Here is a 24,628-nt window from a genome sequence, read left to right on the forward strand (position 1 = left end):
AGGGCCTACTTTTTTGAAACTTTTATGCCAGTTTTGTGCCATTACAGCCTTGTTCTTACCTTATATATCCTTCATTTGACCTGGTTTTGATAATATCTAATTTGTAATATATATCACCTCTTAGGTTGATGGCCCTCTCACTCATGTCTGATGTTAAACTTAGGAGCAGAACTTAACATCAACCAATAAGAATTGAATATCTCTCACCAAAGAATAAAATGTGTCCTCAAAGAAGTAGCTTTCTCCAGTTAGCAGTAATGGTTCATTTTATCTCACTAACCTGAACAGAAAAAAAGTTACTTCTCATAACTTGTGAAATTATTATTAATTTAATTTGTACGATATTGTATTTCAAGCAGATAAATAGGCAAATATTTCTTTAATATGAAAAGGAAAACCAAAATATATGTATGGTTTACAGAAATACATATCTTTCTATTCAGTGGCAAGCCTTACTGAGACTTATACTAATCATACATTTGTTGCCAATTTAGCTCTCTTGCTTAAAAGATAGCTGTCTGATAAAATAAATTTGAAAATATTTTCGAATAAGGAGTAAAATTACCTGGCTTTGCTTTGCTCTAGTTATGTTTTTCTCTTCTCTTAATTTTCTGGTAGTCAAATGGGACACTTTGCACTTCAAATAAAAACTACCTAAAATCTATGTTTTCTTGAAAGGATCAGTCCCATATTTTCATTTAATAAACTGAAAACTGTTTAGAATGAAGTAAATTGACAAAGAAATATTTTGTCAAATTAACACTTAGTGCAGTTATGAATGTGGCCAGCAGCAAATGTTGGAAGTATGATTTAATAAAATACAGTATATGACATAGAAGGTGAATGCTTACATATTTTGACCCCAATTACAATTATCCTTCCAAATAAACTGCCCTTAATTAAACCTTCAATAAGGTATTGAAGAGATGAAGATAAAATATAGATAATAAAATCATCATAGCTTGTAGAGATTCCCAATATTTTTTTTTTCTCTTTCCAATCCAGATGATCATTCTGTCTGCCTTAAATATTAGGGCAATGAGGAAGTTATAATTTCCTTGTAATTGGGAGTTTACTGGCACTATAAAGGTATGGATCTCTTAATATAAATAATGTCATTCAACAGATACAGAGTTTAATAGTTCCACCTATAAGATAATGATGTTATCCTTACACTGTCATGAAAAATCAATAATGAATCTACTGTGTGCATCCACAAAGAATGAACCCAGTTATAGTGGAATTGGAATGCCTGAAGTAAAGAGGAGGTGATATTTTGCTCACCAGTGTGAGTTTCCAAAGGGAATAAAAGTGAATTTGTAACAAGATGATATTTTTCTCTTGTTTGTGAAAGAAACATTTTCTGTACAAGGGATTCAGAAATCTCTATGTCCTGACTTAATGTTTCTCTTATTCTCCTTATAAACTTGATATCCTTTCCAAATCTCAAACTTAACATCTAAGGAAGGACTCATATTTTCCAATAAAACCTTCCTCTCTTTCCAACATCCCTCTTACTATCTAAGGAACTACCTTTCTATGAGTCACACAGGTTCATCATTTGGTATCATCCTCACTCCTTCCATATATCTAATGTATTACTGTCTTGTTATTTTTACTTTCCCAGAATCTCTCTCATTCTATCTTTTTTTCACTCACAGAACCAGAACCCTTGAGAGGACTCTCTATATTACATAGAATATTCTAAAAGTCTTGACATTATTCTCACTGTTCCACTAGTCCATATTACATTTAACTTTGAAAATATTCTTCCAAAAAGAAGAGATGTGAGCATTTCCAACCCCCATTCAATAAGCTCCTGTGGCTCCCTAATATCACCTGGATCAAAACTACTATTACTTGATCTATTTCTGAACATAATTAGGGGAAAAGAAAAATAACCTTTTTATTCAAGGATGTTCATGACAGCTCTCTGTGTGGCAACAAAGAATGAATATTTATGGAATGCCTGTCAATTGGGTAATATGTATTTGCCAACTTTAGACATAATGAGATTCTACTTCATAGTAGTTAGATAATTTGTCCATGGTTGAAGAGCAGCAATGGGACATGAATCAGATCATCTAAAACCAAATTTAGCTTTTTTTCCTACTACACAATCTACCTCTTAATAATTCAAAAGCAAAGATACTGTCATTTTCTAGGTTGATTTACTGGCTACTTGCCTTACTAAACATTAATATTAGAACTGCCCTTACTCTACCTCCCAAATCTGCCCAGATCTGTATTACCTTTAATGTGTGTGTATTTGTGTGGAGCTGGAGGAAAGATTGAGGTTATAACACTTTGAAAGATATTGATTTGGATTATTCCTTTCTGCAAAAGCAAACATTTCTAATTTGAAGTATCATGTTTCTTTTGACTCTGCCCAATATATATTGCCCTGACTTTTGAACCTTTGTTTGACCTCATTCCCTACATTTTTCTTCACTTCTGGCTTTGTTTACCACTGACTAGGGGATGTTTGGCTAGGGATTACATTACTATTTACTCTGTTGCTTTCTGGATGTACAACATCTCTCTGAACCTATTGAATTTTTTTGTACTCTATGTCAGTATTGAACACTTGATAAGTAACTCCTGACTTCACCAGCAGAATAGGAAACAATCCACTAATTATAATTTTAATTGACAACCTCCTCAATTCTCTGCATTCTAAAATGTCACTTCAACAATCATTTATTAATTACTTCCTATGTTACAAGGGCTGTATTAATTGTATGGATACAAAGAATAGAAAAACAGTCCACAATTAGCTCATATTTTGATGTGGTGATAAAATTCAAAAAATCTATATATTCAGCAAATAGTAAATATAGACTATAAATTGATGTAATTTTGAAGTTAGGTCTCTGATATTAAGGAGGTCCAGGAAAGATCTCTAGATAATGTGGAATTTGAGCTGTATTGAAGGAATTCAGGGATATCATAAAATACATTCAAACAGGGGTTTTATTGTAGGGATTGGGAACAACCAGTGAAAGGGCATTTGGTTAATGGAGTATCATGTTTGAGGAAAGATTTGATGGATCATTGAGTATGTGGAGGATGTAAGAAGACTATAGAGGTTGAAGAAATTAGGTCATGAATGACTTTAAAAGCCATTTTTACTTATGATCCTATAGGATAAAAGAGTCAGTAGTGTTTATTTAGTGAGGAGCAGGGTTTGATATGTTAAAGCTTGGGTTTTAAGAAACTCAATTTGGTACCTGAGTGGATCAGGGATATTATACAAAACACTACAGGAATAGCTCAGTTATGAAAGTGAAGGGAACGTTCAGCAGGATAGTGGCATTCCAGAGGAGAGAAGGGTCTATATGTGAGAGACATCATGGAGGTCAAAGCAGTAGGGACTTGTAATGAGATTACATATAGGAGGAGGGTAGTGAATTTATGTTGCATTGGTCATGAAACTGGGATTAGGTGACTCAGAGGATGGTGGTGCTCTTAACTTCAATAGGAATGTTGGGAAGTTGGAAGAATTTTAGGGAAATATTGCCATGTCGGTTTAAGTTTGAGATTCTGGTGATAAAATCATTTTATATGTACAATAGGTAGTTGGTAATGTGAGACTAGAGGTCTGGAAAGAGCTTAGAATTGGACAAATGCTTCTGAGAATCATTTGAATTAAGATAATAATTGAATCCATAAAAGCCAATGAGATCACTAAGTGAAAAAAAGTATAGAAGGAAAAAAATAAAATACAGGGCAAGGACCTGAAGGAAATTAATAAAAAGTATAAATGAGAGGAAAATCATGCAAAGAACTGAGAAAAAAATCCATTAAGACAAGTAAGAAGAGAACAGAGAGAGAATGGTGACATGAAAACTTGAAAAGTATTTATCATGGAGATGAGGGTGGTCAATAGTATGGAAGTATCTAGAGAAATCAAGGTGAATGAGGACTGAGAAAAGGTCATTCAACATTAAGAGGTCAGTAGTAATTTTAGAACAAGGAATTTCAATTGAATTAGGAAACTGGAATGGACATTGTAAAAAATTTTAGAAGAGGGTAAAGGATTAGGTAGGATGGCAAATGCTCTAACTCTTGCTCCTGGGGCAGATTGAGCCTAATGAATCATGTGAGCTCTAGAGTTCTGAACTGCAATTGAGCCAAAGTGTTCTCCCTAAGACCAAAATGGTAAACTTCTGGATGTGGGGGACAAAACAAGCTGCCTGAAAAGGGACAAACCTGCACAAACAAATTAGGTCAAAGCTTCATACCAATAAGCAGTAGAATAAGATTCATATTCCCTAGCACAAAATTAAAGTTTCTCTAAGGGTTTTTTTTTAAATACTAAGCATCCCTTACTAACTGCTGAGATCTATAGAACCTTTTTTTTTTAGTTTTTGCAAGGCAAACGGGGTTAAGTGGCTTGCCCAAGGCCACACAGCTAGGTAATTATTAAGTGTCTGGGACCTGATTTGAACTCAGGTACTCCTGACTCCAGGGCTGGTGCTTTATTCACTGCACCACCTAGCCGCCCCTATAGAACCTTTTCTAAGAATATTTTTAAATGAATAGAATAAAATGGGTGAAATTAGAAAAATAACTCTCTTTTTAATAAATGCATTATATATTTTGTTCTTTTTTCTCCAATTTCAAAGTAATCCTGAAACCAATTCATGGATTAAGACCCCTGTTTAGATATACTACCCATAGTCATATGTTGTTAAGAGAATACAAAGACTCAGTGCCTAATTCTTTCCTTTTTTCACAATTTGCCACTTTCTCCCACATTATTTTACCTCTTCTGGCACTTTGTACCCTTGATTTGATTTCATATACATCTATATTTCCTGCTGCCAGTTCCATTTTACTTTTGTGCATATAGTCAATGGGAAGACTATACTGGGGACTTATTTTCCAAACTTAGAAGGTCATTGAACTTCCCTCCAAGGAGGAAATTTGGAAACTTTGCAGTATGAGATAGGATGTGATGGAATGAGATCAGAATGAATAAAATAAATGGCATGAGTAACTACCAGTAAAATAAACTGAAGTAGCTGATTTGAACTATCGACATACCTTGTCTATATCCACAAGAAAATGTTTGGAAATTAGGTGGTGTGTAGGCTGATAACATTCTCATGGTAAGAGTACTAGATTATTATTATTCCCTTTCCCCTTTTAAAAGCTTAAAAGAAAATACAGTAGGGAAGTCATCATTTCCCCTTTAGTGCAGCTTGTTTTCATAAGTGAATAACTGCTCCATTGATGATCATTAGATACTTTCAGTGGTCCTTTAACCTTTTCAAATTTTCAAGATGATAATTAAGTTCTTGGTAATACTTCAGCAGCTTAAAAGATAATGATGCAAAAGATTTAATTAACAACTATGTAGTTGCTTACTAATTCTTATGTCTGTCCTATTTGTTGTTTTAGTAGTTTTTAAACACCTTTCAATTAAAATTAAAAAATGATTAAAATGACTTTAAGACCCTCTAGAATCAATTCCCTTTACATTTTGAGCTCTTAATCATTTCAGATCACAGTATAGAATTGTATATAATATTGGAAATCATACTTACGCAACACTTGCTTTGTTCCAAGCCATAGACATATTTTGAGTGTTAGCTTTTCTAAAACAACACTTTTAACTCTACACATTGTACAAAAGTACATCCCATAAATCTTATGTTGTCTTTTTTCTCTAGCAAGGTTGCATTCTCAAATCTCTGATGATTAATGTTTCAATGGGTATGAACTGACTGGTCTCAGGATTGTCTATGAATGAACAATGCCTTGGATTTTTACCACACATTGCCAATTTGTGCTCTAATGCAAGATAATAGTTTTATAATGTCTGTTTTCCAAATTCTAGATGAGTCACCGCTTCTGTGTGATTGGAATGGGACCAGAACAACAGGAAGCTTAAAAAAATAAAATTTATCTTCCAGGAGTACATTTTCTTTCAAGCATTTTAAAACACTTGAAAATAATTTGCTGTTCCTTACAAAGCAATCAAAACAACAATGGGAAATATTACTAGTATTTACTACTACTACTAGTACTACTATTACTACTATTACTACTAGTATTACCACTACTACTACTATTAGTTCTACTACTACTACTATTACTACTACTACTACTACTACAACTACTATGATTATTAAATACTCTGAATTAGATTCTATTGTCATACTTATTTTACAAGTAAACAAATTGACACAAAATGCAAATAAAATGTATGGAAAATTTTAGATTTCTCATCAAAGGATGTAGGTTCAATTTCTGACTTAACCATTTTTTCTACATTTATGATTTTTGACAAGTTACTTTATATGTAAAATGAAAGATTTGGTTTAGATGTCTTTTGTAGTTCCATCTAGTTCTAAATATTTGATCCTATGAAACTCAGAACAGAGCTCTTTCCCCAGTCATCTTCTTGTCTCCCTCAATATTAATTTAATTAGTTGTCTGATCAGCTCCAATGTATTTAACTGCAGTCTCTATGCTAACAATTTTCAAATCTGTTGATCCTATCCCAACCTCTCTGCTTTCCTCCAGTCTTCATCTTCAACTGTCTTTTAGGTACCTTAAACTGAATATCCAATAGACATCTCAGATAAAATATGTCTAAAACTAAACTTATCCTTGTCCTCTAATTCTCTCTTACTGAAGACAATTTGCCCTCTGGTTTGACACTAGATGTCATTCTCATTCTTTCTTACCTCCTATATTCAATCTATTGCACCTATTGCAGCAATAGGAATGGGGAGGGCAGCATTATGAAAAAGAGGAGTACAGGTGTAATGTCACAACCAGAAAATAGCACATGGTTGAGAAGGGGGAGAACTTTTAAGGAATTCAATCCGTTCTCCATTGGCAGTAGTCATGGGAAAGGGACATGACTGGGGTCAGGTATATACCTTGACAGGCTACATGCTAGAATGATAAAGAAAGGGTAGAGAGAGCTGAGGTTGCTCCTATTATCTCAACAGATTCACATTTCAGAAGAGGAAAAACAGTGGGGAAGAAGTCAGAGGGCTACAGAAAATGCCAGTTGAGTATAGATAATATTTCCCTAGTATTACAGGAAATGCTAAAATAAATTTTTTTCCTAATATTTGTCCTTCAACAGTCTTACTCATTGGATGATGAGCTCCTTTTATATCTTTTTGTATACTCAGGGCTAAGTAGAGTGTCTGGCATATAGTGGGTATTTAATAAATAGTTGTAATTGGTGAAAAGACTTTTTCACAGGCATGTTACTAAGTTTGAGACTGTATTTGATCCTATCTCCCTGACCTTTAGTCTAGTGTGTTATCCAGAATGAAGAAAATCGCTACTATAGAAGTGGACTGTTTGTTTTCTCAGAATACATGAAAAATGTGAAGAAAATTAACTACCTATAATCTAAATATTTTACACTGGAACCCTAAATAAAAGTGTACTTCTTCACTCAAAAATCAGATTGGAGGTACTTCATGTTCTAAGATTAAATGTAAATTTATGCAAACCACCAAGAGATCATTTGCTATGTCTGGGTGTTGACTATTAAGTAATCCTTCAGTATCAAAGAGGACTACACAAACCAACTAAATGATTTGATGGAGAAGAGTTTCACAATTACATTTATAATAATCATTCCAGTTCCATGACCTGATTGAAAGAAAACAAGACAGTTGGAGATGGTCTGGCTGCTATGGGAGTCCCTTGACCTTAAATTGTTTTCACTTCCTTCTGTATTGGCAAAGTGCCATCAAATCTGAGCAAGTACCAGTATGTGATATCTGGCAACAATGCAACAACTCAATATATCCTAACCTTTCTCTCAAAGGACTAATGGTCAGAATGGACTTTCCTTTCAGACCTCCTCAGAGACATTGTTGGAACAATGTAGGTAAGGGAAGTTGTCAACCAGATCTGTAACTTTGGGATAAGGATTGCTGCTAAGAATTGACTTGGTCTGACTGGGGTGTGACATGGGACTGAGTTCATGCCATGTCTGGATGAGGTGCCATTGCTCTCCTTCCTGGTAACCTAGAGATTAAGCTCTAAAGAGTGTACTAATAGCAGAGCAATACAATCCTATGAATGGCAAGCTGTCATTGCCTGCCCTGTGTTAGATGAGATCTTCCTCTATAGACTGTACTAACAACAGAGCAGTACAATTCTATAAATGGCAGACTGACAATGTCCGGTGTTAAAGCTGTTGCTAATAGGTTGAATAAACAGTTTTAAACCATCACAATAATAATAGTGTTAAAAATAATTGCTATACAGTGCTTGTGGTTTACAAAGTGCTTTATAAATATTATCTCATTTTATCCTAATAATAATCATATGAAGTAGTTATTATTTTCTCATTTTATGGATGTAGAATCTGAGGTCACAGGCTTATCCAAGGTCACATGGTAAGTGTCTCAGGCATCAATTAAATTTAGATTTTCTCAATACAAATACTCTATCCATCTAGTCACCCCTATTCAAAAAGATTTCCTTTTTAGATATAAGTAATATTATTGATTTTTTTGAGAATATTAAAATGATTGAATAGCTTCTTCATAAACATTTTTAACCTTGTTAGAATAATTTTCTGCCAAATACCATCAGAAATAAACCCCATGGGACAATTACAGTGGTAATAAGCTGGAAGCAAAATCCTTTCCCTGGTCAGCAATTTTGAGAGATAATTTATGCTAGAATGAATTTGAAAGACAGGTTCTGAGATTGTTTTTATTTGTTTGACTATATCTTTAGGTTTCTGTCAGAAAATTGCATGCCTCCTCAATTCTCTTGAAAGAGAGAATTTCTTTTGCTTCTCTCTAAGATTAATGAAAGCTGCCTCTTTGAAAGTCTTTTTTTTTTTTTTAGTCTACCTGTTTCCCAAAGGAAGTCTTGCCTTTCCTATTATCACCTCATTGCTCTTCTGAAATTGACCCTGTTGTTATACTGGCAAGAATTTATGTAATCAAACCTGTTCTATGGTACAGCAAAGACACCTTGATAAACCTATTTCATACTAGCATTTCCTTTAGTCAGAACTGCTAAAGCAGAGAGGCATTTTGGTGTAGTATGTCATGGAAAAAATTATTATCTAGCAGTTTATAGGAAATCTATAACTCAAAACATAAGCATGAATATCCCTTAAGTACTTGGTATATATACAATTCATGTTCTGTCTTTAGTTATGACTGTGTTAGAGTTAATTGTAGTGTTAATTATGAACATAAGATCATCATTAAGCTTACAAAATGAAACCTCTAATGTCTTACATGGCCACCCTATAAGGGATCATTCTACTTTTAACTGAATTTAAGTATTTCTGAACTTGCACTGAAAATGATAAGCAACCAAATGTGGTATATGAATATAATGAAATAATATTGGACCATAACAAGGAATGCATATGATAGATTCAGAGAAGTATGAGAAGTTTCTTGTAAAATCATTCAGAGTGAAGTGAGTAGAACTAGGTGAACAATCTATACAAAAGAAAAAATAAAGTGAAAAAATAAACCTATAAAAATGTCAGAGCACTGATCAAAATAGAATAAAAGTAATTTCAAAAGAATGGATATTAAACAAACCTCCACCTCTTGACAAGGAAGTAATAGACAAATGATACAAAATAAAAATATATTTAATGTGTTTATGTGTTTTATTGGGTTATTCAAATTTGTTATGAATGAGCATTTTAGAAGAAGGAAATTATTTGATATAGGTTAATGACAAATATGTTAAAACAAAAAAAATGAACCAAAACACATAATGGAAATATGTGTGCATACACACAATGTATATATGTATAAATATGTGCATTTTTAAAAACTATAACTTTTTCTACACATTTCATTCCTGTTCTTTCTATATAAGAATAATGCAATGATATCACAAATTTTAAGTATATTTATATATTGAACATGTCTAGAACACACCTATATTCTTTCTTGTGTTACACAAGTGACCATATTCTGATTTTTAAAGACAGAGTAATTAATAGAGATGTTTGAATCAATTATCTGCATAATTCATAGCTAAGCCTATATTTAATTCTATAAATAAGAACAATATTTTCTTTTTGAGTTTTACCTGAGTAATTGTTTTGATTCTCTACTTTATTACCCCCTATTCAAGTCAGGAGGACCTCAGTTCAAATTTGGACTTAGACATTTAATACTTACTTAGTTCTGTGGCATTGGGCAATTCCCTTAACTCCTTTGCCTTGCAAAAACCAAAAAAAACCCACCCCAAATAAATAAAATCTTACTTTAAATTCAGGTTCTTATTCAGTTGAATGTATTCCTTCAATTTTTTCTTCAGTATTTCCTGTTAATTCCAGGAATTACATGTTGATTATGATGACAGTAAATTCTTTAAAAAAGAATTTCTTTTAATCTAGATTTTGTTTTCAATTTTCTAGATAGGCTGATAACACCTGTGTTCACTCTCATAAAAATGAATACAAGTTCAGAAATTTTCTATTTGGTCCTGGCCTAATTTTAAATGTTTATATGAAATAAAAAGACAACCAAGGTGTGGTAAATTTTGAATAGTTAATCCTAATTGATTTCCCAACACACTTTGTTAGAGGCAGAAGTATGGTCAGGACTATGTGTCATTGTCACATAACATGTATATATATGTATGTAGGTATATATGCATATGAATGCATATATTGGTATGGTATATATATGTGTATGTATACCTATATACACATCTATTCAGAAAGATAAAAATATTTTAAATTTAATTCTTAAATTTAATTTTCACTAGTTAACATGAATCTTTGTTTATAGATTTTTTATTTACTAAATAAGACAGCAAGGAGAAATGAATTATAGAGAGACAAAATGTTACATGATCAAGATCATTGATTTTACTGATAAATAATAAATTATTGGCATCTAGATAGCAAGCCAGCAGGGAGGGTCCCAAGCCCAAATAAAGTTTGAATCCCCGGAACACTGAGGTTAAAAACAGGACTATGCTGGGAACAAACCATTGCTAAGTCATAAGCTGAACATAAAGGAGGAGAAAAAAAACCTCTTCAGAGATAAGGTCTGGACTGCCTAGGCAACATCTTGTCCAATTACAAGCCAGGGATCTGAAGCCATCCCTAGGAAAAAACAAAACCTTGGAACTATACTCCCTTTACAAGCAAAAAAAGGTAAAGGAGCTATAAAAAAAACTACAACTACAGATGATAACACAGCCATGTTAGAAGAAGAAATAAGTGAAAAATTACTCATGAAGGGAAGTCTCAAAACAGTCTATGAATTGGACTCAAATTCAAAAACTCATTGAAGAGCTTAAAAAGAATTCAAAAAACCAAAAAAGAGGAAGAAAAATGGAAAAAAAAGAAATGAAAGTCATGCAGGAAAATTATGAAAAATTCCCCAAAGAAAAATCCCCCAAAGAATTCAACACCATTAAAAAGGAAACACAAAAAGCAACTGAAGAAAATAAAGCCCTAAAAATTAGAATTGAACAAATAGAAACCAATGAATCTATGAGAAAGATTCTATCAAACAAATAAAATGACTGAGAGAAACTGAAGAAAATGCAAAGTACATTTTAGGGAAAATAAATGACCTCCAAAATAGATCCAAGAGAGACAATCTATGAATCATCAAACTATCAGAAAGCCTAGATCAAAAAAAGAACCTGGAAAGTATCATACACAAAATTATTAGAGAAAATTGTCCAAATCTGCTAGAAAAAGAATAGTATATAATAATTGAAAGAATATACAGAACTCCTCTAGAAAGAGATCCCAGAATAAAAATGCCAAAGATTGTTATTGACAAATTTCGGACCTCTCAAATAAAGGAGAGAACAGTGCAAGCAGCAAAAGAAAATGATTCAAATCCAAAGGAAACAATCAGACTCACACAAGATTTATCAGCTTCAATATTGAAGGACCTGAAGACCTGGAATATCACATATCAGGGCAAAGGACCTGGAATTACCATCCAGAATTTACTACCCTTCAAAATTCAGCATATCCTGTCAGGGAACAAGAGGGATGTTCAAAGAAATAGAGGACTTCCAGAATTTCCTGATGCAAAGATCAGAACTGAATAGAGAATTTAATCGCCAAATGTGCAACTCAAGAGTTGCATATAAAGGTAAATGAAAAGGTAAAAAAAAAGCAAAACAAAACAAAACAGATGTTAATGAAGACAATCATAACATGAAAGATATAACACTTATAATTCTAGAAACTCTAACTTCTCTTATGATAGTTTAAGGTTCAAATATATTTGAAGACTATTAAGATTGGACTTAAAGGATATGGGTATAGTTGGGTCTTGTCTCTTCAGTAAAGAGGTCCAAGATGACTTCACTATATTTGAGACAAAAAGCCCTGAAGAAAATCTGGGTGTTAACTTTAAACTTAAGTGTCTCATTATCCTTTGACCTATTTTAATTCTGCTGTTCTTACAAAGCTTAGCACTCTGTTTAATGAGGGCATCTAAACTGGGCATTCCTGAATCAGTATCTCCCATAACTTACAATCATTTGTAAACTTCTCAGTGGGACCTCCAGAGCCTCCCAATAACTAGAGCCCTTTAATATTTTTGTAGTTATTTAAATCAGGGTTGACTTAATACATTTATCACTTAGCAAGGGGTTAAATACGCTGAGTGGAGGAGGGTAAAATGTGAGAAAAAAAGGTTTGGGATGGAGGGGTAAAAATAGTTCAAGAAATAATTTGGTTTTGAATGATACTTTGGCTCCTGAGGAGGATTGTGTATCCTTGGAAGGTACTTGAAAATGGGGTAGGGTAAAAAATGATCCTAATTATAATTTGATGTGCTTTGAGACAATGCTGCTTATTAAGCAAACAATTAAACTGTGATAGTACTGTGATAAAAAAAATGAGTTTATCAAGCAATCAAATACACAAATTGTAATTGATGATACCTGACAAATAGTACTAGAACAATAAAAGACACCAGGTGAAGAAGCCCAGAGATTTATAATTTTAGTGGGAAAGAAGAGAGAGTGTGAACACTAAGAAAATTGTATTCAATAAATTTGACCCAGAGAAGGAATAAGATACATTTTCACTTGGGTTTAAAAATCTAAACTAATCTACTGGGAAGAAGGGACCCTACAGGGAAGGGAAAGGGAAAGATAAGGGAAGAAAGACTGATAAATGGGAAGGTGAAGGTATACATGAAAGTAAAATGAAAGATAAATTAAAAAAAGTTAAAGGGGAAAGGGAGTAAAATGTTGGTGAGGAGGAATAAAACAAAAAGGAGAAAAATATAAATGAAAAAATAGCATTGTGGGAAATACAGAATAAGCAATCTTAACTGTAAATGTGAATGGAATGAAGTGTCCCATAAAACATAAGCAGATAACAGAATAGATTAAATACATGAATCCTACAATATGTTATTTACAAGAAACGTTTAAAGCAGAGAGATATACACAGGGTAAAGGTAAAAGGATGGACCAACATATATTATGTCTCATCTGAAATAAAAAAAATCAGGAGTGGTGATCCTGATCTCAGATACAGAAAAAGCAAAAATCAATGTCCTTAAAGGAGATAAGGAAGGAAACCATAACTTCTTAAAAGCCACCATTTGTAATGGAACTATATCATTACCTAGTGGTATAGCATCCAAATTCCTAGAGAAAAAGCTGATTGAATTACAAGGAGACATAGACAGTAAAACTTTTATAATGGGGGACCTCAATCTCCCTCTCTCTGAACTAGATAAATCTAACCACAAAATAAATAAGAAGGAAATTAAGAAGATGAATGAAATCTTAGAAAACTTAGATCTGGAGAAAGCATAATGGGAATAGAAAAGAATGTCTTTTTCTTGGCAGTACATGGCATCTATACTAAAACTGTCTGTGTACTAGGACACAAAAACCTTAGAATTAAATGCAGAAAGGCATAAATAATAAATACACACTTCTCAGACCATAATGCAATAAAAAGTACATGTAATAAAGGGGCTTAAAAAAGATAAACCAAAATCTAATTGGAAAGCATCAAACAGCAAAAAATTCTATCCAAGAAAATGATATTAATGAGGCATCATACCAAAATATTGGGGATACAGTTTTGAGGAGATTCTTTATACCTCTAAATGTCTTTATAAATGAAAGAGAAAGAGGAGATCAATGAATTGGGTATGCAATTAAAAAAGCCAGAAAAAAATTAATTGAAGTTCCCCAATTAAACACCAAAGTAGAAATTCTGACACTCAGGTGAGAGATATTAATAAAATTGACAACAAGAAAACCATATATCTCATAAATAAAACTCAGAGTTGGTTTCATGAAAAAGCCAATAAAATAGACAGACCTTTGTATCTGATTTAAAAAGGAAAGAAGATAACCAAATTACCGATATCAAAATCAAGAACGGACCACCAGTGAGGAGGAAATTAAAGAGAGAAATCAGAACTGCTATGCTGAACTGTATGGCAATAAATTTTCTAACCTGAGTGCATTGGATGAATATTAAAAAAAACTACAAACTGCCCTGATTAATTGAAGTGGAAATAAAATACTTAAATAACCCCAATTCAGAAAAAAGAAATTGAAGAAACCATCAATAAACTTCCTAAGAAAAAGTTTCCAGGTCTAGATGTATTTACAAATTAATCCTATCAAGCATTTAAGGAATAATTAATTCCTATTCTACATAAACTATTTTAAAAAATAGGAGAAGGAGGTCTGTCAAATTCCTTTTTTGAGCCCGACATGGTGCTGACACCTAAATCATCAAGAACCAAAACAAAGAAAAATTATTTACCAATCTCCCTAATGAATATTGATGCAAACATCTTAAATGAAATTTTAGCAATGAGTCTATCACATGTTATGAATAGGATAATATACCATGATCAGATAGAATTCATACCAGGCAGTCAGGGATTTTTCAATATTAGAAAAACAGTCAACATAATTAAACATATCAATAGTAAAAGAAATAAATCATATGATTATCTCAATAGATGTTGAAAAAGCCTTTGACAAAATACAACGTCCATTCCTATTAAAAACATTAGAAAGTTTAGGAATAAATGGAGTTTTCCTTAAAATAATAAATAGTATCTATCTAAAATCATCAACAAAGATTACATGTAATTGGAATAAGCTCAGAGCATCTCCAGTAAGCTCAGGGGTAAAGCAAAGATACCCACTGTCATGATTACTATTCAATATAGTAATAGAAATGCTAGCATTATCAATAAAAGAAGAAAAAGAAATTGAAGGAATCAGAGCTTGCAATGAGAAAAACAAAGCTTTCACTCTTTGCAGATGATGTGATGGCATATTTAGAGAACCCAAGAAAATCATCTAATAATGTCCTTGAAACACATAATAAACTACACAATGAATGATTTTGTCTATATTAAATTAAGAAGCTTATGCCCTATTAAAATTGATGCTGTCAAAATTAGAAGAAAAAGAAGAAACCTGGGAAACAATCTTCACAACCAGGATTTTGGATAAAGGTGTCATTCCTAAAATATATAGAGAATTGCATCAAATTTATAAGATCACAAGTCATTCCCCAATTGATAAATGGTGAAAGGATATGAACAGTTTTCAAATGAAGAAATAAAGCTATATATAAATATATGAAAAAAATGCTCCAAATCACGATTAGAGAAATGCAAATTAAAACAACAATAGCATATCATCTCACATCTATTAGATTAGTCCAGATGAGAAAAAGGGAAAATGATTAATGTTGGAAAGGTTGTGGGAGGATTAGGACATTGATGCTTTGCTGGTGGAATTGTGAACAGATCCAACCTCTCTGGAGAGTAATATGGAACTAGGCCTAAAGAACAATAAAACTGTTCATACCCTCTGACCCAGAACTAAATCCAATAGAAATTGTAAAAAAATGGCAATTGGGCAACGGCTAAACAAGTAATGGTACATGACCAATATGAAATATTATTGTTCTACATGAAACCATAAATTTTTGATCTCTAGAGAATCATGGAATGAGATACAGAATTTGATGCTGACCAAAGGGAGCAGAACCAAGAGAACAATGTACACATTAACAACATTGTGAGATGATTAACCCTTAGTAGTTCAGAGATCTAGGACAACAATGTTATCCTCTTCCAGAGGAAGAAAAGCAAAACAAAACATAACAAACAAAAAACCCTTCAATATCTGAATGAACACGTAATAAAATTATCTCTTACATATTTCCTTCCCTTAATCCTAATTCCTCATCCCAAAAATGACTAATTTGTAAACATGATTATTAAAAATATATAGGTACAATGTTAACCTGTCTGCTGCTGAGGGGAGGGGGGGGGTAGAAAGAGAGGGTGGGAGGAAATTTTCTAATTTAAATATATACATATGTATATGGATGAACTTTGAAAATAATTTCATAACATGTATTTGGAAAAATAAAATATCAGTTAAAAAAATAAAGTGACTTTATTCTCTAAGAAAACAATAAAAAAATAACCAATGGAAAAGAGAAATGAATCACTGTCCCTAGTTAGCTAGTGAAATCCTAATATCCTAATTTCCCAGTAACTTTCTTTAGGTACAGTCCCTTAATGTAGCAATTCTCAGACAATAAATTATAGATGCTCAGTAACCTGATAAGTCATTGTTATCTAGCCTACTTACAACTCTCAGTGACAGATTAAAAGGGAAAGTTTTGTTAATTATTCTATATTTCACAAAAATATTTGAAGCAGATATTTAACACCAAACATCTGAAAATCTTTTTCTAGCCATAAAATCAGTTGGAAAAGAGTGAAGTTAAATCAAATCTGTCCTCAGGGCAGAGATTTTATTTCTAACTAATACTATTCTACTTGCTGGGGGTAGTGTTTTATTAATTTTATAATTAGAGCCAAGCAAATTGTCATCTTGAGACAGCGAACTCATCATAACTGCTGTCTTTGGTATATATTTGAGGACATTGTAGCAAAGTAGCAAACAGTGGGAGGAAAGATGCCTTCTTTATTTAGGTTTTATCTATTTACACACCAAAACCTCTTTCTAAACTCATACTTCATGTCTGTTTGCTGTGTTAATACCTTTGGAATTACTTAAATGTCATCTGAAAAGCAAGAAAAATTCTGAAAACTGTCATGTGGATACTGTAACCATGGAAACCTCAGCATCCCCATGTATTTAGTAGAAGTATCTAAATTTTGGGCTGGAAACTGATGGAGAACAGATTTTATAGTGACAAAAACATATGTTCTTTCATATATCAACCCAAGAGCTACTGTGTTTACTATCATATAAGACACAAATAATCAAATCAGAAATAGAATATCAGAAATAATTTTCTATATACAATAATTGCATGATTTTTAATCACCTTTTTAAAATTAATTGAAATATTATCCTGTCATTATAGCTAGTTGAATCTCCTTTTCAGTTTTGTTTGGTGTAATTCTGTTCAACCTTAATATGAGAAGGATGGGAAGTTATGATGGGGAAAAATTGTTCATTATAGGTTGTTATTAAAGTAGATTTGCAAATATCACAATGATTTAGGAAATTGTGAATTTTAGTTAAGGTACAAATATTTCTGTGCTGATTCACTTCCAAAATGGGCTCAGATTCTCAAATTAGCATATTCATTATGTATGTGCTCTAATACAGTATTTTAAATGATATAATACATTTGGTCAGATTGCTTTTTTCCCTTTTTATTTTTTCCTATTAGAATTTGAAGGGACACGACTATCAATCATTCTTCAACATAATTTTTTTCCTGTATGCAGTTTATAAAATAAATATGAAAAAACAGGTTTAAGTTCATTTGAAATGTAAGGTAACTAATTGGAGTTCCTATATTATCTTCTATGTTAATGAAAAAGAAAAGAAAGAAAAAATATTACAATCTTCAGAGTCCATTTCTTGCAATAAAATAAAAGACAATGACTTAAAATGAATTCCCTAGTAAGTAGCTTAATTCTTTTAGTATTTTTATAAAAAGAATAAATATTAATAACTATCATTTCCAGGTTGAAATGTTTTCATACTTTAGTTGTTGGCATCTTATATTTTCCAGCAGGGGGGATATCTTTAAAGTCAAATAGCAATAAGTAGCTAATCTCTTGAATTTCATTTAAAAATATTTTTATAAAGATGAATTATAAGCAGTTGATTTGTTTTGACAAAAATTCTGTTTTTATTGCCTTGTGATTCTTAACAGTGAAAAATATTACTTAGTTTTAATTTCCAGAAACTATTTATTTAATAGTGATCCATTCTGTTTGCCACAAAAGTTTTGGAATATATTCAATACTTAGAGACTTTTGTGGGTACATTGTGTATAAGTGACAAATCATGGAGAGAATTGAAACATGTTCATTGTATATATTAGAGGGAAATTGTCATACGTAATAAATTAAATATGTTTCTCCACAAATAAGTTAATAAAAGATGAAAATAGAGGAGAGAAAAGTAAAATGTCAATATTATATCTGTAGGTAATCATTTTGTACTTTAAAAATAATAATTTTTTTACAGCTGGGTGGTGTAGTGGATAGAACACTGGCCCTGGAGTCAGAAGTACCTGAGTTCAAATCTGGCCTCAGGCACTTAATAATTACCTAACTATGTGGCCTTGGGCAAGCCACTTAACCCCATTGCCTTGCAAAAAGTAAAAAAATAATAAAAATAAATTTGTGCCTCTATTAAAATGAGGCAAAACAGACATGGAAGGAAAGCAATTGTTTAAATCTAGTTTCAGATCATTTCTGTATATGTTGCAGTTGTATGACTTGAAAAGTTTCTAACTATTGTCTTTATCATTTTCTTCTGTAAAATGGGGCTCATAATAGAATTTACCTCACAATGTTGTGAAGGTCAAAAGAGATAATAGCAGGCATTTACTAAATGTTGTGCTCTTTCTTCAAGTGGACATAGATATTTGAATAGTTTTTCGTAAAATATTATATACAATTAGGAGTTGTTTGTTATATGATGCTCTCTGACCTTTGAGATGATATAAATGAAACAAATTTATTTCTCTAAAGGAGAACTGTCAAATTCCCTTTTAAATTCAACTTTTGTTCCTTGGGGTCTTGGACTTAGAAGCAGAGACTGTATTAAAAATATCAAGCACTTTCCAAATTGCCTGAAGAAATCCACCTCAAATCCATAGAAGCAAAATACTTTATGTGAGCAAACATGTTAAAAAGTAAACTGATTCCTAAGGATGCCCTTTGTTGGCAATCCTCAAGCTTAGGTTGAATGACTCTTTGTCATGAAATATTAGGACAGTGAATTTAGAGATGGAATGAACCAAATTATTTTCATGAGGAAATTGACACTCAGAAATAAGACTTTACACAATTCAAATATTGCTAAAGGCAAGAGATGGAAGCAATTAGCCATCTTGTCTAATTCACTGAAAGGAATCAGTACTAGAACATATTCAAAAACTGGTCATCTAGTTTATACTTGAAGTTGTCTAAAGTTGTGCTTATATGGGTGGAGGGGTGAGAGGTGGCCTCTTTAGAGTCAGACCATTAGGCCATTATCCTCCCCTTTTGTATAACTTTGTTTGTTCTGAGTTGTTTGTTTTTCCTAAAACCAAGTCTATTTTTTTTCTTTTTTAGAACTCCCAGTCATTTGATCTTTAGTTATCTTATGGGGCCAAATTCAATAATTTTAATATTCTAGTGGTCCCATTACTTTTCTTCTAGGCTCAACATCTGCAGTTTCTTCATTAAACCCTCATATGGAATTATTTAAGTAGCTTTACTATTGTGACTGTTTTAAAAACAACATCAACAAAACAAAAGAAACCCTCTCCACTTTGACATTTTCAAATTCTGAGAAATATACCTTAGAGGACATCTGACCAGAGTGTGGTACAGTGCAGTTGTCACTTCTACAATTCTGGAAGCTATGCCATTCATAATGCATATACATAGCCTCCTTGTTTTTATTGGTTGTAATTGCTGACCTACCATGCACTTGCAGTCAATAAAATCTATAAAAATTGTCATATGTACCAAAGATTTGGGATTTCAATTCATATCCTCTCAACCCAAACCTAGCATCCTTTCTATGGAATAATTCAGAGAAGATTCTTCTTGTTTGTCAGTTAGAAGGTCACCTCTCTGATTCTGTGTTTATACTTCATTTTTTGCATATCTCTTTATGACATGCAAAACTTTTTCCTTATATTAATTCTGTGAGGCATGTAGGCCAGTTATTTTATCTCTCACCTGCAGGAAAGGGAACATAAACTCAGAAGGATTAAGTAACTAACCGGCATACCATCATGAACATTGTAAAGACTCCCAATGAACTCTAAAGATGAATTCTAATTCCACTGGTAATTTTAATGGTACAGAAGCAAGTGATTTTGTTATAAGATTTTGCATGAATTCAAATGTTAATTTTGGCAACATATTATTAAGTTGCCTTTGCTTCTATTACATAGTTAGATGGTCCCTTTAAGCTGATATGATTCATAAATTTCAGGAAGAACATATATCCTTTCTTTAATGATAGGAAGGAACATTGACATTCAAGTATGCAAGTGCTAAATTCAGAGACTTAGTTGATCCATTGCTATCAGAAAAACATCAGGCAAGTTGAGAATTCATTGTTTTTAAGCTCAATGACTCAACTCATGCGTTTTGTAATTGTATGCTTTCAGAATTATTTTTTTTTTATTTATGACCAAATTGTCTCAAAGTGCTGCTTAATAGAGGGAAAAATTTGAAAATTAGTCTATCAGTGAGGCATTTGGTAAGCAATCACTAGAGTGAGTCACAAGCTTGACTGCTGAGGTGAACTGATGCATGTTTTTTCCATGAAGAAATTTTTTTTTCTTTTCTAAAAGCCACTTCCCTGTAATTATAGCTGCTTCCATTAGGAGATAACACAAACCGAATTAACACATTGGTCAATTTTTAAAATATACTTTGGTATCCTCGACCTTTTGGCATATCTTACATGTTGAAATGGAAGAGAATGAATGGAGGATATGCAATTTGGCACTAATTCTGAAAACATTATCCATATAAACTGCATAGACAGGTTTCAGTTTCCCAGGCTTATGCCTAAGGCTTTTGCAGTATAGAGTGACTTCAGATCATTCCATGTGTCTGTATGGACCTCTGGAAATGTGAAATGGCTAAATTTCAAATGCAAAAGAAATTGAGCATTTTGGAATTTGATTTTGATTATTTATGAGTTGCATTTACTTTTAATTTGCTTCATTTATGATCTGTTTCAGAAAGGAGAGAGGACTTCAATCCTGTACAGTCCTGATAAAAGACAATCATTACTGTTGTCCAGGTGCATGTGAATTCCATTCTGAGTCAATGATCTTTTTGAAATAGGTATACTTGGGATTGACATTTGTATTCTGGTAATATGGGGAGATTATACTTTTAAATGGATGAGAAAGAAATTATAATGGTGATAATTTTGTTGTTAGTGATGACAATGATCATGGGAACAATAAGAACAATAACAATGATAGATTGGATTTGTAATTTATATAGTTTAGGGGACACTTGAATAGGCATGAAAATCAGCACCTTCTCTGCAATTTGAATTCTTTAAGAGATGTTAAGAAAGCTAAGAAAAGGGGCAGCTAGGTGGCCCTGGAGTCAGGAGGACCTGAGTTCAAATTTGACCTCAGACACTTAATAATTAACTAGCTGAGTGACCTTGGGCAAATCACTTAACCCTACTGCCCTGCAAAAAAAAGAAACCAAAGATAAGAAGTAATACTATCAATATATGTCAGAAACAGGAATTTAATGCATGTTTTGCTGAAGTCAAGTCAAAATATCTTTCCACTGCTCAGTACTACCTAACAGCACTAACAAACAACAATAACAATAATGAACATATTAGATAGCTCTTTAAGGTTTACATAGTTTTCTAAATTAGGAAATGAATTGCAGACTTAGAACCAGAAGAATTCAAGGTCAACTTGTGTTTCATTTTGTAGGTGAAAAAACTTATAACCATGAAGATGAAGTAATTTGAACAAAGTAAAAGAGATAGGAAGTGCCAGAGGTGGGATTTCAACACAGACACTATGATGTTACTCCACTATATTCTATTTGGAATGACAGTAAGTTAAGAATGGGAAGCAAATGGAGAAGAGCATGCTTCAATTTCTGGAAATCACACAGAAGCTACTTAGAAAGCATCATTGATGAATGCTAATGGTATTTTAAAAATTAGCATCTTTTTTGCACCTGCTCTTGTTGAAGGAAGATATATATTTTTTGCAACTTTAGTACTTTGTTGAGTAAAGATATATTTCCAAGCAACTCCCATGCCTGAATCTTCATTTGCTGCATGGCCTTCAACAACAAGTAAACCATTCAAGCTTATAATTCCATTTTCTCGCAAACATTTTTTAAAAATATGTTATATCTTCAGATGAAGTGTCATCTTGCCATTCTGCTGTCTAAAGTTAACTGTGTGTAACCAAACTCAGGTACTAAAAGTCAAACAAAAGCCAAAAGGAAAATATGAGAAAATATGGTAGCCACAATAATCCACATTGCCAAATGTTCAGTTTCTTTCCCCTTGCTAAAATATTGTTAATTGAATAATGAGATGCTTTGGAAGAACCTCTGAATGTGTGTGTGTGTGTGTGTGTGTGTGTGTGTGTGTGTGTGTGTGTGTGTGTGTGTGCAAATAATGAAGTTGATTCACTTCTTCCAGTATCAGTTTCTTTATGTGTAAAATGGAAAAAAGTAACATTATAAGGGGAAGCTAGGTGGTGCAGTGAATAGATTACCAGTCCTGGAGTCAGGAGGACCTGAGTTCAGATCTGACCTAGGACACTTAAATTACCCAGCTATGTGACCTTGGGCAAGTCACTTCACTCCATTGCCTTGCAAAAACAAAAAAAAAGGTAAAAGAAAAGAAAAGAAAAATACTATCCGCTTACTTGACTACTGTGAAAATCAAATGAAAAACTAAATATGAGTTTACTTAAATATACTCTATAAACACAATTTATTATTATAATAATCAACACCTACTCAAAATGGTAGCAAAAAGATCAATCTTGACTACTCAATCACATTTAATATGTATATTGAATCATTAAAAATATTGTAATTTCCATTGTCACAATTCTTTTATACTCTCAATCTCTCCTGGAATAGGCTCTTAACATTACTTACTTGGACTATTGCATTAGTCTTTTAATTTTTCTCGATCTATCTTCAATTCAGCACCCAGGGATTTTCCTAAAACACTGAAATAATATATTGCATTTCTATAATGATTGCTATGTATTAGGTACTAGGCTAAGTAGTTTATAAATATAATTTCATTTTATCCTCATAGCAAACTTCAGAGGCAGGTACTATGATCATTATTCCCATTTTAAGCATGGGAGCACTGAACCAATAAAAGTTAAATGAATTTGAACTTAGACCCTAACTCCATGCCAGGTACTCAGAGCACCATCTAGTTGACTATCTAAGAGTCACAATTCTCATTTCCCTTTCCAATAAACTCCGGTGGCTCCCTATTACCTTTAGTATTGAGCATAAAATCTATCTTGTAAATCTGTTTATAATTTGTCCATTCTTATTTTTCTAGCCTTCTTGTAACTTACTCCTATTGATGAAATATGTTACATTATATTACTCTACTTGCTCAATTAAGACACTGCATTTCCCAACCCTTGGCCTTTGTAATTCCTAGCTTTTCTTCACTTCTATGGCCTATCTTCTCTGGATTCCATAAAGACTTAGCTCAAATCTCATCATCCATAAGAAGCTTTTTTTTATTTCCTCATTCCCAAATTTCTAGTGTCTTCACAATATTACCTTCTATTTTCATTTTATATATCTTGAATGCACATAATTATCTTTATGTGGGAACTATAACCAGGGCAGAGACTGTTTTTATCTTTTTTCTGTATTCCTGCCTTAGGACAGTTGCTGGTATGTAGTGAAGGCTAAATCTATGTTGACTATGACTGGAAGAATAATATGTATTGTTTAGATTATGATATGAAGTTAGATGGAAAATCTATGGAAATCTGCTATTAGTGTATTTAACATTAAAGATTTAGGCTCACATTAATACAATAGGAAGACAGAGAACAGGATTGCCTTTGATAAATTTAACAGCTCTTTTAAATAACCTAATATCTTTTGGAAACAAAAGTCTGTCTTTTATGTTCATATTCTTATGGTATTATTATTAGACTGTGAACCAAGCAATATTTGTAACAAAAATAAATAAAAATGAATATCACTCAGGGGGCAATGTAGTCATGTTTTTGGTATATTCAGTCTGTCCAACATAATATCCAAAAGATTATGAATAAATTGATATAATATTAAGAGGATGCAATGATAAAGCCTGCTATTAGAAAGAATGTAGAAATACCTACTTCATTTCTGTGATATCAAGGTTAAAAGAAAGTGAACAAGTCTTCAATCATCTTGAATGGACCTGTGGCAATCCTCTAGCAGGTGGTGGACAAAAAGGAACAAAGAATAATTTACAGTCTTTGACATTGGAAAGTATATATATATCCATATCAATGAGATAATGAATACATTTTTGTATTTGAGTATCATGATGATAATTAATAGTTATAAGAGTAGTAATGATGGTAGTTTTCATCTTAAAGATGCTGTTCTGGAAACAAGATAACTGT

This window comes from Macrotis lagotis, chromosome X, assembly GCF_037893015.1.
Source record: "Macrotis lagotis isolate mMagLag1 chromosome X, bilby.v1.9.chrom.fasta, whole genome shotgun sequence".
In the NCBI taxonomy this organism is placed as follows: Eukaryota; Metazoa; Chordata; class Mammalia; order Peramelemorphia; family Peramelidae; genus Macrotis; species Macrotis lagotis.